The sequence below is a fragment of the Suricata suricatta genome, chromosome 10 (genome assembly GCF_006229205.1).
Source record: "Suricata suricatta isolate VVHF042 chromosome 10, meerkat_22Aug2017_6uvM2_HiC, whole genome shotgun sequence".
In the NCBI taxonomy this organism is placed as follows: Eukaryota; Metazoa; Chordata; class Mammalia; order Carnivora; family Herpestidae; genus Suricata; species Suricata suricatta.
Genome location: NC_043709.1, coordinates 31543735 through 31555456, shown reverse-complemented (window position 1 = coordinate 31555456; position 11722 = coordinate 31543735). Strand labels below are relative to the sequence as shown.

General features: G+C 35.7%; 1 long non-coding RNA gene across 1 annotated transcript; it reads left to right on the top strand.

Moving 5' to 3' along the window:
• The first annotated feature begins 6433 nt into the window (after positions 1 to 6433).
• LOC115303411 lies at positions 6434 to 10578 on the top strand. Its single transcript, XR_003914036.1, has 3 exons — positions 6434 to 6458; positions 7128 to 7229; positions 10365 to 10578. It is a non-coding gene; the product is annotated as an uncharacterized LOC115303411 (long non-coding RNA).
• Positions 10579 to 11722: the final 1144 nt, after the last annotated feature.

Below are 11722 nucleotides of genomic sequence, written 5' to 3'. Positions count from 1 at the left end.
AAAAGGTCTATTCATGTGTTCTGCCCATTTTAAATTGGATTATTTATTTTTTGAGTATTGAATTTTATGAGTTCCTTATAGAATTTGGATATAAATACTTTATTAGATATGTCAGTTGAAAATATTTTATCCCATTCCAAGTGTTGCCTTTTAGTTGTGTTGATTGTTTCCTTCACTGTGCAGAAGCTTTTTCTCTTGATGAAGCTCCAACAGTTTATACTTCCTTGTTTCCCTTGCCTCAGTAGACATATCTAGAAAGAAGTTGCTACAGACGATGTCAAAGACGTTACTGCATGTGTTCTCCTTTATGTATGGTGTAAGACAGTGGTCAGTTTCATTCTTTTGCATGTTGCTTTCCAGTTTTCCTAACACCATCTGTTGAAGAGACAGTCTTTTTCCTATTGAATAGTCTTTCCTGCTTTATCAACGATTAACTGACCATACAGTTGTGGGTTCATTTCTGGGTTTTCTATTTTGTCCTATTGATCTATATGTCTATGTTTGTGGCACTGCTGTACTGCTTTGGTCAACACAGTTTTGTAATATAACTTGAAGTCCAGAATTGTGATGTCTCTAGGTATTTTCTTCCTTCAAGATTGCTTTGGCTATTTGGGGTCTTTTGTGATTCCTTAGAAATTTTAGTATTATTTGTTCCAGTTCTGTGAAAAATGCTGTTGGTAGTTTGATAGAGATTGCATTAAATGTGTAGATTGCTTTGAGTAGTATAAACATTTTAATATTTGTTCTTCCAATCTGTGAACATGGAATATCTCTTAATTTTTTGTGTCATCTTCAATTTTTTTTTCAGTGTTTTATAGTTTTCAGAGTACAGGCTTTTCACATTGGTTAGGTTTATTCCTAGGTATTTTATGAGTTTTGGTGTAATTATAAAAGGGAATGATTCTTTAATTTCTCTTTCTGCTGCTTCATTATTAGTGTACAGAAATTCAACAGATTTCTTTATGTTGATTTTGTATCCTTTGACTTTACTGAATTAGTTTATCAGTTCTATCAGTTTTATGGTAGAGTCTTTGGAATGTTTTATATAGAGTATCATTACATCTGCAAAGAGTGGAAATTTGACATTTGATTCAGATGCTTTTTATTTCTTTTGATTCTGTGATTCCTACGCTAGGACTTCATGTACTATGCTGAATATAAGCGGTGAGAGTGGACATGCCTTTCTTGATCCTGAATCTCTCAGTTCTTCCCCATTGAGGATAATATTAACTGTTGGTTTTCCATGGGTGGTTTTTATGATGTTGAGGTGTGCTCCCTCTAAACCCACTTTTCTGAGGGTTTTTATCGTGAATGAATGTTGTTCTTTGTTAAATGCTTATTCTGCATCTATTGAAAGGATTATACAGTTCTTATAATTTCTTTTTTTAATGTGGTGTATCACATTGATTGATTTGCAAATATTGAAACACCTTTGCAATGCAGGAATAAATCCCACCTAATCATGATGAATGGATTTTTAAAAATATATTGTTGAATTCGGTTTGCTATTATTTTACAGAGAACTTTTGCATCCATGTTCATCAGGGATATTACCTGGCTAGTTCTTTTTTAGTGGAGTTTTTGTCTGGTTTTGGTATCAGGGTAATGCAGGCCTCATAGAATAAATTTGGAAGGGTTCCTCCCTTTTCTATTTTTTATTTGGAGGAGTTTGAGAAAAATAGGTATTAACTGTTCTTTAAATGTTTTGCAGAATTCTCCTGGGATGTCACCTGGCCCTGGACTTTTATTTGTTAGGAGTACTTGATTACTGATTAAATTTGTATGCTGGTTGTCAGTCTGTTAAACTTTTCTATTTCTTCCTGTTTCAGTTTTGTTAGTTTTTATGTTTGTAGGAACTTATCCATTCTTCTACACTGTCCAATTTGTTGGTATATAGTTTTTCATAATATTCTGTTATAATCGTTTACTTTTTTTGTTGTATTGGTTGTCATTTTTCCTCTCCCATTTCTGAATTTATTTATTTGAGTTCTTTCTCTTTTCTTTTTGATATGTCTGATGTAAAGTTTATCAGTTTTACTGATGTTTTCAAAAAAACATCTGGGGGTGCCTGGGTGGCTCAGTTGGTTAAGCATCTGGCTTCAGCTCAGGTCATGATCTCATGGTTTGTGGGTTCGAGCCCCGCATCGGGCTCTGTGCTGACAGCTAGCTCAAAGCCTGGAGCCTGCTTCGGATTCTGTGTCTCCCTCTCTCTCTGACCCTCCCCTGCTCACACTGTCTCTGCTGACAGCTAGCTCAGAGCCTGGAGCCTGCTTCGGATTCTGTGTCTCCCTCTCTCTCTGACCCTCCTCTGCCCACACAGTCTCTCTCTGTCTCTCAAAATTAAATAAAAAACATTTAAAAATTTTTGAAAATCCATCTGTTTTCATTGATCTGATTTTGATTTTTGTTTTGTTTTGTTTTTTTAGAGTTCCTGTTCATTTATTTCTACTCTAATCTTTATTATTTCCTTCCTTTTGCTGGTTTTACATTTCATTTGTTGTTGCTTTCTAGCTCCTTTAGGTGTAAGGTGAGGTTGTTTATTTGAGATTTTGTTTGCTTCTTGAAGTAGGCTTGTATTGCTATATTCTTCCCTTGTAAGACCACTTTTGTTGCATCCCAAAAGTTTTTAGCCATTGTGTTTTCATTTTCATTTGTTCCCATGTTTTTTTTAATTTTATTTCCTGGTGGCCAATTTATTTTTAGTAGCATGTTCTTTTACCTCCATGAATTTGTATTCTTTCCAAATATTTGCTATGGTTGACTTCTAGTTTTATATTGCTGTGGTCAGAAAAGGTGTATGGTATAATTTTAACTTATTTATACTTGTTGAGGTCTTTTTTGTGACCTATTATGTGATCTATTCTGGAAAATGTTCCATGTACATTTGAAAGAATGTGTATTCTGTGGTTGTAGGATGGCATACTGTGAATAAATCTGTGAAATCCATCTGGTGTAGTGTGTCATTCAAAGCCATTGTTTCCTTGTTTATTTTCTGTTTAGATGATCTGTCCATTGATGTAAGTGGAGTGTTAAAGGCCCCTGCTATTATTGGACTGTTATTGATTGGTTTCTTTATGTTTGTTATTAATTGTTTTATATATTAGGGTGCTTCTATTTTGGGTACATAAATATTTATATTTCTTAAATCTTCTTGGACTGTCACTTTATGATTATATAATGCCTTTCCTGTCTCTTTTAACAGTTTTATTTTAAAGTCTAGTTTGTGCAATATAAGTGTTACAGTTCTGGCCTTCTTTTGATAGTCATTTGTATGATAGAATGTTTCTCCATTCCCTCACTTTAATCTGCAGGTGTCTTTAGGTCTAAAATGAGTCTCTTAGGGCACCTGGGTGGCTCAGTCAGTTAAGCGGCTGGCTTCAGCTCAGGTCATGATCTCAGGGTTCATGAGTTTGGCCCGTAGGTGTGCTCTGTGCTGACAGCTCAAAGCCTGAGCCTGCTTCAAATTCTGTGTCTCTTTCTCTCTCTGCACTTACCCTGCTCATGCTCTGTCTCTCAAAAACAAATAAATATTAAAAAATAATAATTTAAAAATGAGTCTCTTGTAGGCAGCATTTAGATGGGTCTTTTTTTTTAAATCCATTCTGACACCTTATGTCTTTTGATTGGAGCATTTAGTTCACTTGCATTCAAAGTAATTTTTGTTGGGTATGTATTTATTGCCATTTTACTCATTTGGTGATTGTTTCTGGAGCTTTTCTCTGACTCTTTCTTGTCCTTGTCACTTTTGGCCTCTCGTTTGCACTCAAAGAGTCTCTAATATTTCTTTAAAAAGTTTTTTAAATGTTATTTATTTTTGAGAGGGAGAGAAAGGGAGAGTGAGAAAGGGAGGGGCAGAGGAAGATAGAGACACAGAATCCAAAGCAGACTCAAAGCTCTGAGCTGTCAGCATAGAGCCCAACATGGGGCTTGAACCCTTGAGCCATGAAATCATGACCTGAGCCAAAGTCAGATGCTTAACCTACTGAGCCACCATGGCACCTGGTCCTTTAATATTTCTTGCAGGACTGATTTGTCAAAAACTCCTCTAGTTTTTGTCTGGGAAACTCTTTACCTCCTTATATTCTGAATGAAAGCCTTGCTGGATAGAATTCTCTTGGCTGCAGATTTCTCCCATTCAGCATTTTGACTATATCATGCCACTCCATTCTGGCATGCCAAGTTTCTGTTGAGAAATCTCCAGCTAGCATATGTGTTTTCCTTTGTAAGTTAAGGATTTTTGTTTTCTTGCTCCTTTTAAAGTTTTTTTTTTCTTTATCACTATTTTGCAAATCTAATTGCAATATGTCTTGGTGTTGGCCTACTTTTATTGATTTTTGCTGGGAGATTTCTGTACCTCCTGCATCTAGATGTCTGTTACCTTCCCCAGATTAGGAAAGTATTCTGCTATTATTTCATGAAATAAATTTTCTGTCCCCTTTTCTCTCTTCTTCTGGGATTCCTATAATATGAATATCATTATGTTTGATGGAGCCATTGCATTTGCTATGTCTATTTTTGTGTTGCATAAGTCTTCTTTGTCTCTTTATTTCAGCTTCATTATTTTCCATTATTTTCTCACGTAGGTCACTAATTCATCCCTCTGCCTCTTCTAGCCTGCTATTCACTGCCTCAAACATGTTTCCAATATTGTTGCATCTTCATCTCTGATTCTTTTTTAACACGAATGTTCTATTTTTTTCTCAAGTCTGGTAAGAATCCTTATGATTGCTGCTTTAAATTCACCATCAGTCATGTTACTTATATATATTTCACTTAGAACTCTGGCCATGGCCTTACCTTGGTCTTTCATTTGCAGTAAGTTCCTCTGTCTTGGCATTTTGTCTAAGTCTCTGCCTTTTTCTCCATGTTAGAAAAACCAGGTATATCTTTTCCTCCTGAAAGTAATGCCCTTGTGAAGCAGAGGTCATATAGATCTGGCACTTCAGGGAGTGTCTTCATTGTGCGCTGTGTATGCTCTGTTGTTGTGTTTTGGCTGCTCTATCCTTCAGGCCAGTCATTTACAGAGGCTTTCCTTGCATGCTGTTAGCAATGTATGGTCCCCTAGCCAGTATGGCAAGTTTTAGCTAGGTGTGCTCCAATCTGCGTATGAAATGCGACCTGACAGCAACTTCACCAGAACTGAGGACCTCCAAAACACTCTGATCAGGAGATATTATATGGGCAGGGATTTGCACCGGTCTTCTGGGGGAGGTTCACCATTCTGATACTGAAGCAAGCTTGACTGAGAAAGGCAATCCTGCACAGCACAGGGTGGTAGAGCTCAGTGTAAGCAAACCAATGTCCATATTGTGCTGGCTCTGTGTTGATGTTAAAGGGCAGGGAGGAAAATGGTACCTGTCAGCTTCTTTGTTTCCAGAGAAGCATCTGTGAAGGCTTCCAATAGGGAAGTGTTCTGAGAAGAGTGAATCATCTCTCCACTGTCTCCCAAGCACTCTTCAGATCTCTGTTTCAAAGCTCTCTGCTTCTAGGTTGTATGCCTGCCTTCTCTCCAGAGGCAATGTAGCGCCCTCCAGGCTCTAACCCAGTCAAGCATGCTGACCTTTCAACTTCCAGACTTTAACTGACTGCAGGCTTTTACCAGTCCCGCTGGTTGCAAGAACTCACAAAATTCAGCCCCTCTCATTTTCCAAGCCAAGGGCTTTGGGGAAATGTTCTCCTTGTGCATTCTTCTGTGTACTCCTCGCTCACCCTTCTCTGCAACCACAGCTCCCTCCCTTCCACAATACCCACAATCTATTTGTTCTGTAAGCCATGTCTCTGAACTTTATACTTCTCTCCCTTTAGTTGTGGAGATTTCTTTGCTAGTCTGTAGATCAATTTCTGGGGTATTGAGAATGATTTGATAGTTATCTAATTGTGCTCATGGGATGAGATAAACAAACCTAATGTCCTACTACTGCTCCACCATCTTCCCATTTATTATTCTTGAAAACATATTTTAAGTGCTTTCTGTGGATTAATAATTGGGTTCAGCACAGTGAATACAAAATTGTCAAGCAGAAAAAAGGTCATGCACAATATCATGGATTCAGTCTAACCTGTAAGTTGAAAACTGATCACATGCTTCTAAATATAAGTGAATTTGCAAGCTTGGCAGTATGTTTGAGAGAGGCAACAGCATGGGCAAAAACCTTCATTACATAAATGAATGAGAAAAGTGAGTGAATGGATGATGTCACAGTGGGTAAAAGGAACTCACGGGAAGCTAGTCTAGATAGAGCAGAGCGGGCTCCTGTGCATACTGCGTGAGGATGTAGAGACCGATTTTATCACATAGATTTTAAACTTAGACTAAAGGAGAGACATTGGGAGGCAGTGTCTATGCCCATATACGTAAAGTGCAAGGGTTAAAGAAAGGGAAATACAAAAATTTGTGTTTTGAAAAGATAACTCATGCAGCTTTGTTGAGAAAAACAAATGATTATAAGGAGCCTTAGGTGGATATGGGAAAATAGTTATTAAGCTCTTGGAATTAGATCTGGGTCTTCTACTCAATGCATAATACAAATGTGGAAGAATGGATGTTTGTTAACTGCTAAAACAATTTATCTTTATACCTTTCTTCTTTACATAGAAGCAGCATTAGCTTCCAGGAATAACTTTGTAAATACAGTGGCTAAATTATACAGCTATTTCATGCACTATTTATCATTCAAATGTGAGAAAACTCAGCTATCATAAATGTCTATCTCTATTTGCTGGGAAAATAAATGCAGTATATTGATTATAAGATAATGAACAGCAATATTTTTTTGCTCTGATACTCAAATAGCTATCCCTTATTTTTGTGGATTTTCTCTATTACGAAATAACAACTAAATTGAATGAGAAACATTGCAGTATTTCACAAAGTCAATCTATGGAAAAGATTAATATAATTGTTATAAACCGTATCTCCTTAAAATTCATATGTTGAAATCCTAATCCCTAATGTAATGGATAGAGATGGAGTCTTTGGGAGATAATTAGGTCATAAGGTAGGAGCCCTCATGATGGGATTAGTGTTCTTATAACAAGGGACAGAGAAAAGCTTGCTTCTCTCTCTCTCTCTCTCTCTCTCTCTCTCTCTCTCTCTCTCTCTCTCTCTCTCTGTCTCTCTCTACAAGGTGAGGACACAATGAGAAGATGTCCTTCTGCAAACCAGAAGAGTCCCTCATTACACTGAATCTACCAGCACCTATATCCTGGACTTCCCAGATTTTAGAACTGTAAGAAACAAACATTTCTTGTTTAAGCCACTCAGTCTGTAGGTGTTATTAACTGTTATAACAGCCCCAGCGGATTGGCATAACATTTAAAGTGTATGCAATAAATGTTTGGAAAATTCATAAGTGAAAATTGGCATTAATTGCCAATCTTGAGGAAAAAATCAAATTCCATGAAGATATGTGCAGATGTTATAAAAATTATATGTATGTTGGATGAGTCACACAAACACTTTTCTGGAATATGGAGCATTAAATGAAAAATCCATTAAGATAATGGATTTTTATGCTTTTAGTGGAAATAAAATCTGATATTCAGTGAAAAGTGCCAAAGGTAAGATGAAATAAAACAATTTAACTATCACAATATTAACTAAAAATATTATTATCCTAGTTTTGCAAACCTAAGGTCATCTACTAATGCAAGAAAATTATAATTTAATTTTATATAACCATGATATAATATAGCATTGAAAAATGTTTATAATATTTGAAGTACTCTAAATTTGTCCCTTTTCTCTTGTCATTAAATGTACATTACAAAATGATCAAGGAGGACAAACACTTAAGTAAAGAACCAGTACACAACTTAAATTCTTGGTTTTTTTCAGGGTTCTCAAATCATTTAAACAAAGATCTCCAACATGTCAAACAACTTTGTTCCTCTGCTTGCTCAGTCTGTAGCACTGTAATGCCCCCCTAGAGCCATTTAAGATTTATAACCACTCAACGTTCACACCTGCTATGTGGCAGTCAAATGCTACATGTTTCGAGGAACAAAAATGAATAGAACATTATCTTGCATTCCACAAATTCAGAAAAGCAGCAGTTGAAGGCTGACAGTCAAACAGCTGACTAAATTCAATGTGGTAAATACTATGAAAATTTATGTACAAAGTACTATGAAACCACAGATAAGGGAGTGACTAAATTTTCAAGGTATACACTGTAGAGTTAGGAATGGCTTCTAATGAAAGAAGTACTTAAGAATTGGACTTTAATATTAAACATTTATTTGTTTCAGAAAAAAAGCAAGAACATGGCAAAGGTGCTAGGGACCTAAATATGTTGATGCAATTGTAATAAATGTCCAAATTGGTGAGAGGCTTCATTTCTCAAAGAATACACCAGGTTTTCTTTTACTTCCAATCCTCTGCACAAATATTTATTCTTTTCTGAAATACTACTTATTATCTTTAAAAGAAATCTGCCTCAGATGCAGACCACAATGGCTGAAAATATGCATTGGTCTGGTGCCCCTTTGAAGATATTTTTCTTTGGTTTGAGCTTCATTGCCCTGAATTTCTAAGATGTAATCCTCTGGATTATTTATATTCATGCTTTTCATATACTGCTGAGCTTGTTCTTTGTCTGATATCCATAATTAGTCAGTACATATTTTAAAGGGAAATTTTCTCTGAATATTTAAAAAAATACTGTCTATAGGGGAGCCTAGGTGACTTACTTAGTTAAGCATTCAACTTCAGCTCAGGTCAGGATTTCATGGTTCAGAGCTGGAGCCCTGGTTAGGGTTCTGTGCTGACTGCTCAAAGCCTGGAGCCTGCTTCAGATTCTGTGTGTGTGTGTGTGTGTGTGTGTGTGTGTGTGTGTGTGTCTGCCCCTCCCCCACTCATGTTCTTTCTCTTTCTCAAAAATAAATACATTAAAAAATAAAAATATTGTCTATACTCCTATGCACAGAGAAGTTATAAATATGTGTGCATTTCATTGAATTAAGTCATTTCTCTTCTCATAAGGGGTAAATTCACCTTTAACTTCATACCTAAACTGGGAAGAGAGAATGTAGGTTATTAACTCTTGCATCTTCAAATGTGAGCTTATCGTGATGCCTCAACTTTGTAAAAATGAATAAATTATAATTTCAGGAAAGACCTTGAAATACATGAGTATGATTTGAACATGCCAATTTGAAAGCTCTTCCAGATACAGGAAACAAAATATGGTTGGGAATGTAGGTGAACATGATTTATAATAGGAGAGAAAAAGTAGTTATGCTATGGAGAATGTAAGCTTAATAAAATACAATAGGTTAAGTAATGAGTAAAATAATGTACGAATGAATACTTTCTTACATTAGTAATGGGTAGGGGCACCTGCTGGCTCAGTCAGGTAAGCATCCAACTCTTGACTTCTGCTAAAGTCATGATCTCAGTCCCTGAGTTCAAGCCCCACATCAGGTTCTGCACTAAAAGTGCTTGGGATTCTTTCTCCCTCTCTTTCTGGCCCTCTCCTACTTGCACACATGCACACTCATGCTCTCTCAAAATAAATAAATGACCTTAAATAAATAAATTAATAAAAAAATAAATTCATCAATGGGTAAAAGAACTAGAAATTCTGGGCTCTAAATTAAACAGGGGACTTTAGAAATTTGTTATTAAAATCAATTCCACAGTCAATAAGCAAGCATAAGATAAATAAAATTACAAGTATTCATGTGTTTAGTAAAGCCTGGAATGGAGAGAATTTATGAGCATGGAGACCAAGAGGAAATTATTCATTAACAGAAATAATAATAATAGAACCTGAACTGATAAGATAGGACTGAGTAATCTGAGGAGACAGATATAGGAGGGGTCATAAAGGAGGATTTGGCAAAAATTTACTATTTATTCAATACCATTTTTGTTCTAGGCCACAGCATTCCTCGATATGAAAAATTTCATGTGAACATGGATCCTGTCCTCAAGAACTTTATACTTTAGTAAGGATGGAGAAATAATTGTGAAGGAAGAAGAAATTAGAACTAGAACTTGCTAGGAAGAATTTCAGTGGATCAAGTCACTCACTCAATGCAGAGGAAAACTTTTATAAAAGCCACTGAAGTTAGGAAGGGAGGACTGTGTTTGGAATAAAGAAAAATCTGCAATTTGGCTAGGGAATATTTCATGGATAGGTAAATGAGAGAAGGCTTAAAAGAAAAACCGGGGTTATGAAGGAGGGAGATTTGACTATCAAGCTGAAGCATCTGGGTTAGGTATTAGAATGGGTATCTTGGTTTTGATCACCCTGCAGATCTTAACTACTTTTATTTACTCTTGTTTATTTATTTTGTGTAAAAATGTCCTGAATCATCTTTTAGAAATGTTCTTTTTCGAAATGTTCTTTTTCACTCAGGGCCACTCTGACCTTCCCTCCCAGGAATTTGAATCCCAGCCATCAACATAGAAGAGAAAATGGGAGGAGATGAAGCACACCAATTCTGTGTCATGGACGAATTTCCCACCCTTTTCTGCCAACTTTCCTGGGTCCTGTCCCTTGCAAAAGCCGGTTGTTTTACTCGCTTTTTGGTTTATGAGTTGCCTTGAATCCTTTCAATAAAATCCTTTTGTTTCCCTTAAGTGGGCTAGAGTTGTTTACTATTGCTTAAGACCAAAGTACTCTTATTCAGAACCAACAGAATTACATTATATGACATTTCACATAGACAGTAGGAGTCAGGATAAATCAGTGTTTTGCTTCATATATGTAGTTTCAAAGAAAGAATGAAAAATTAAAAGATCCATCCAGTGAAAGAGTTACTGTAGTACAGATGTTATTCTAAGACATCATTATATAGAAAATGCTTTGTTACCTTTTGAAGGAAATCATAAATCAATGCACACAAAGTAACTGTGACTTAGAAAGGGTTTTTGAAAAGAATAATCTTTTCATGCTTTTGTAGCAAGTCCATAAAATTGATCATTTATATTGAGAAAACAATGATTAGATTATTCTTGGAGCGCTTAAAGAAGATATTTTCAATTACTTGAAAACATAGAGCTGGTAAGATGTGTATTTATGATTAAGTAATTTCTGTGTAAAAATATAAAAGCTTAAGAGTAAACAAAGCAGGGCAGAATCAGAATGAAAATAATATAAAGCGTTTATTTTCACAATGTAAAATGCCATCTGATATCAGGTATTCATCAAACCTATTTCTAACAAATATTTTTGCTATTAATAACAGCTGAAGAGTATTTAGAATTATTAAATGGCAAAGTCTACCCTGAACACTATGTAATCTATTTTATTTAAACTTCACAAGATGGTTATAGGATGGGCTTTGTACAGCTTAAGTCTCTTTGGTTACAATGAAACAGAAAACTTGGTTCAAATTCCTTTAAGCAAATAGGACATTCCTTGGCTCACACAAATAAAATTTTCTGGAAGAGAGTTAGCTTAAAGGGCTTAAAACCTATAAACAAAATTTATAGTTCTAGCCTCTCACTTTGAATTCTCCCCTTTTTCATTAATTGCCATTATTTAACTCCTCATGATCACAGGATGATTTGTAAGTCCAACTGGACACACTACTAACTCAAGTCTAGAGGAAAGAAAAATTTTTTTCTCCCTCAACATTTTTAAGTCATCCATCCGATTAATATTTTGGCTTAATTCTCACTGTCTAAATTGAAAGGTACTCATTTCAGACATAATCAATTAGCATGTGCTGACTTGCACTAGTTGTAACAAAAAAACCTGTGTGAAAAGTA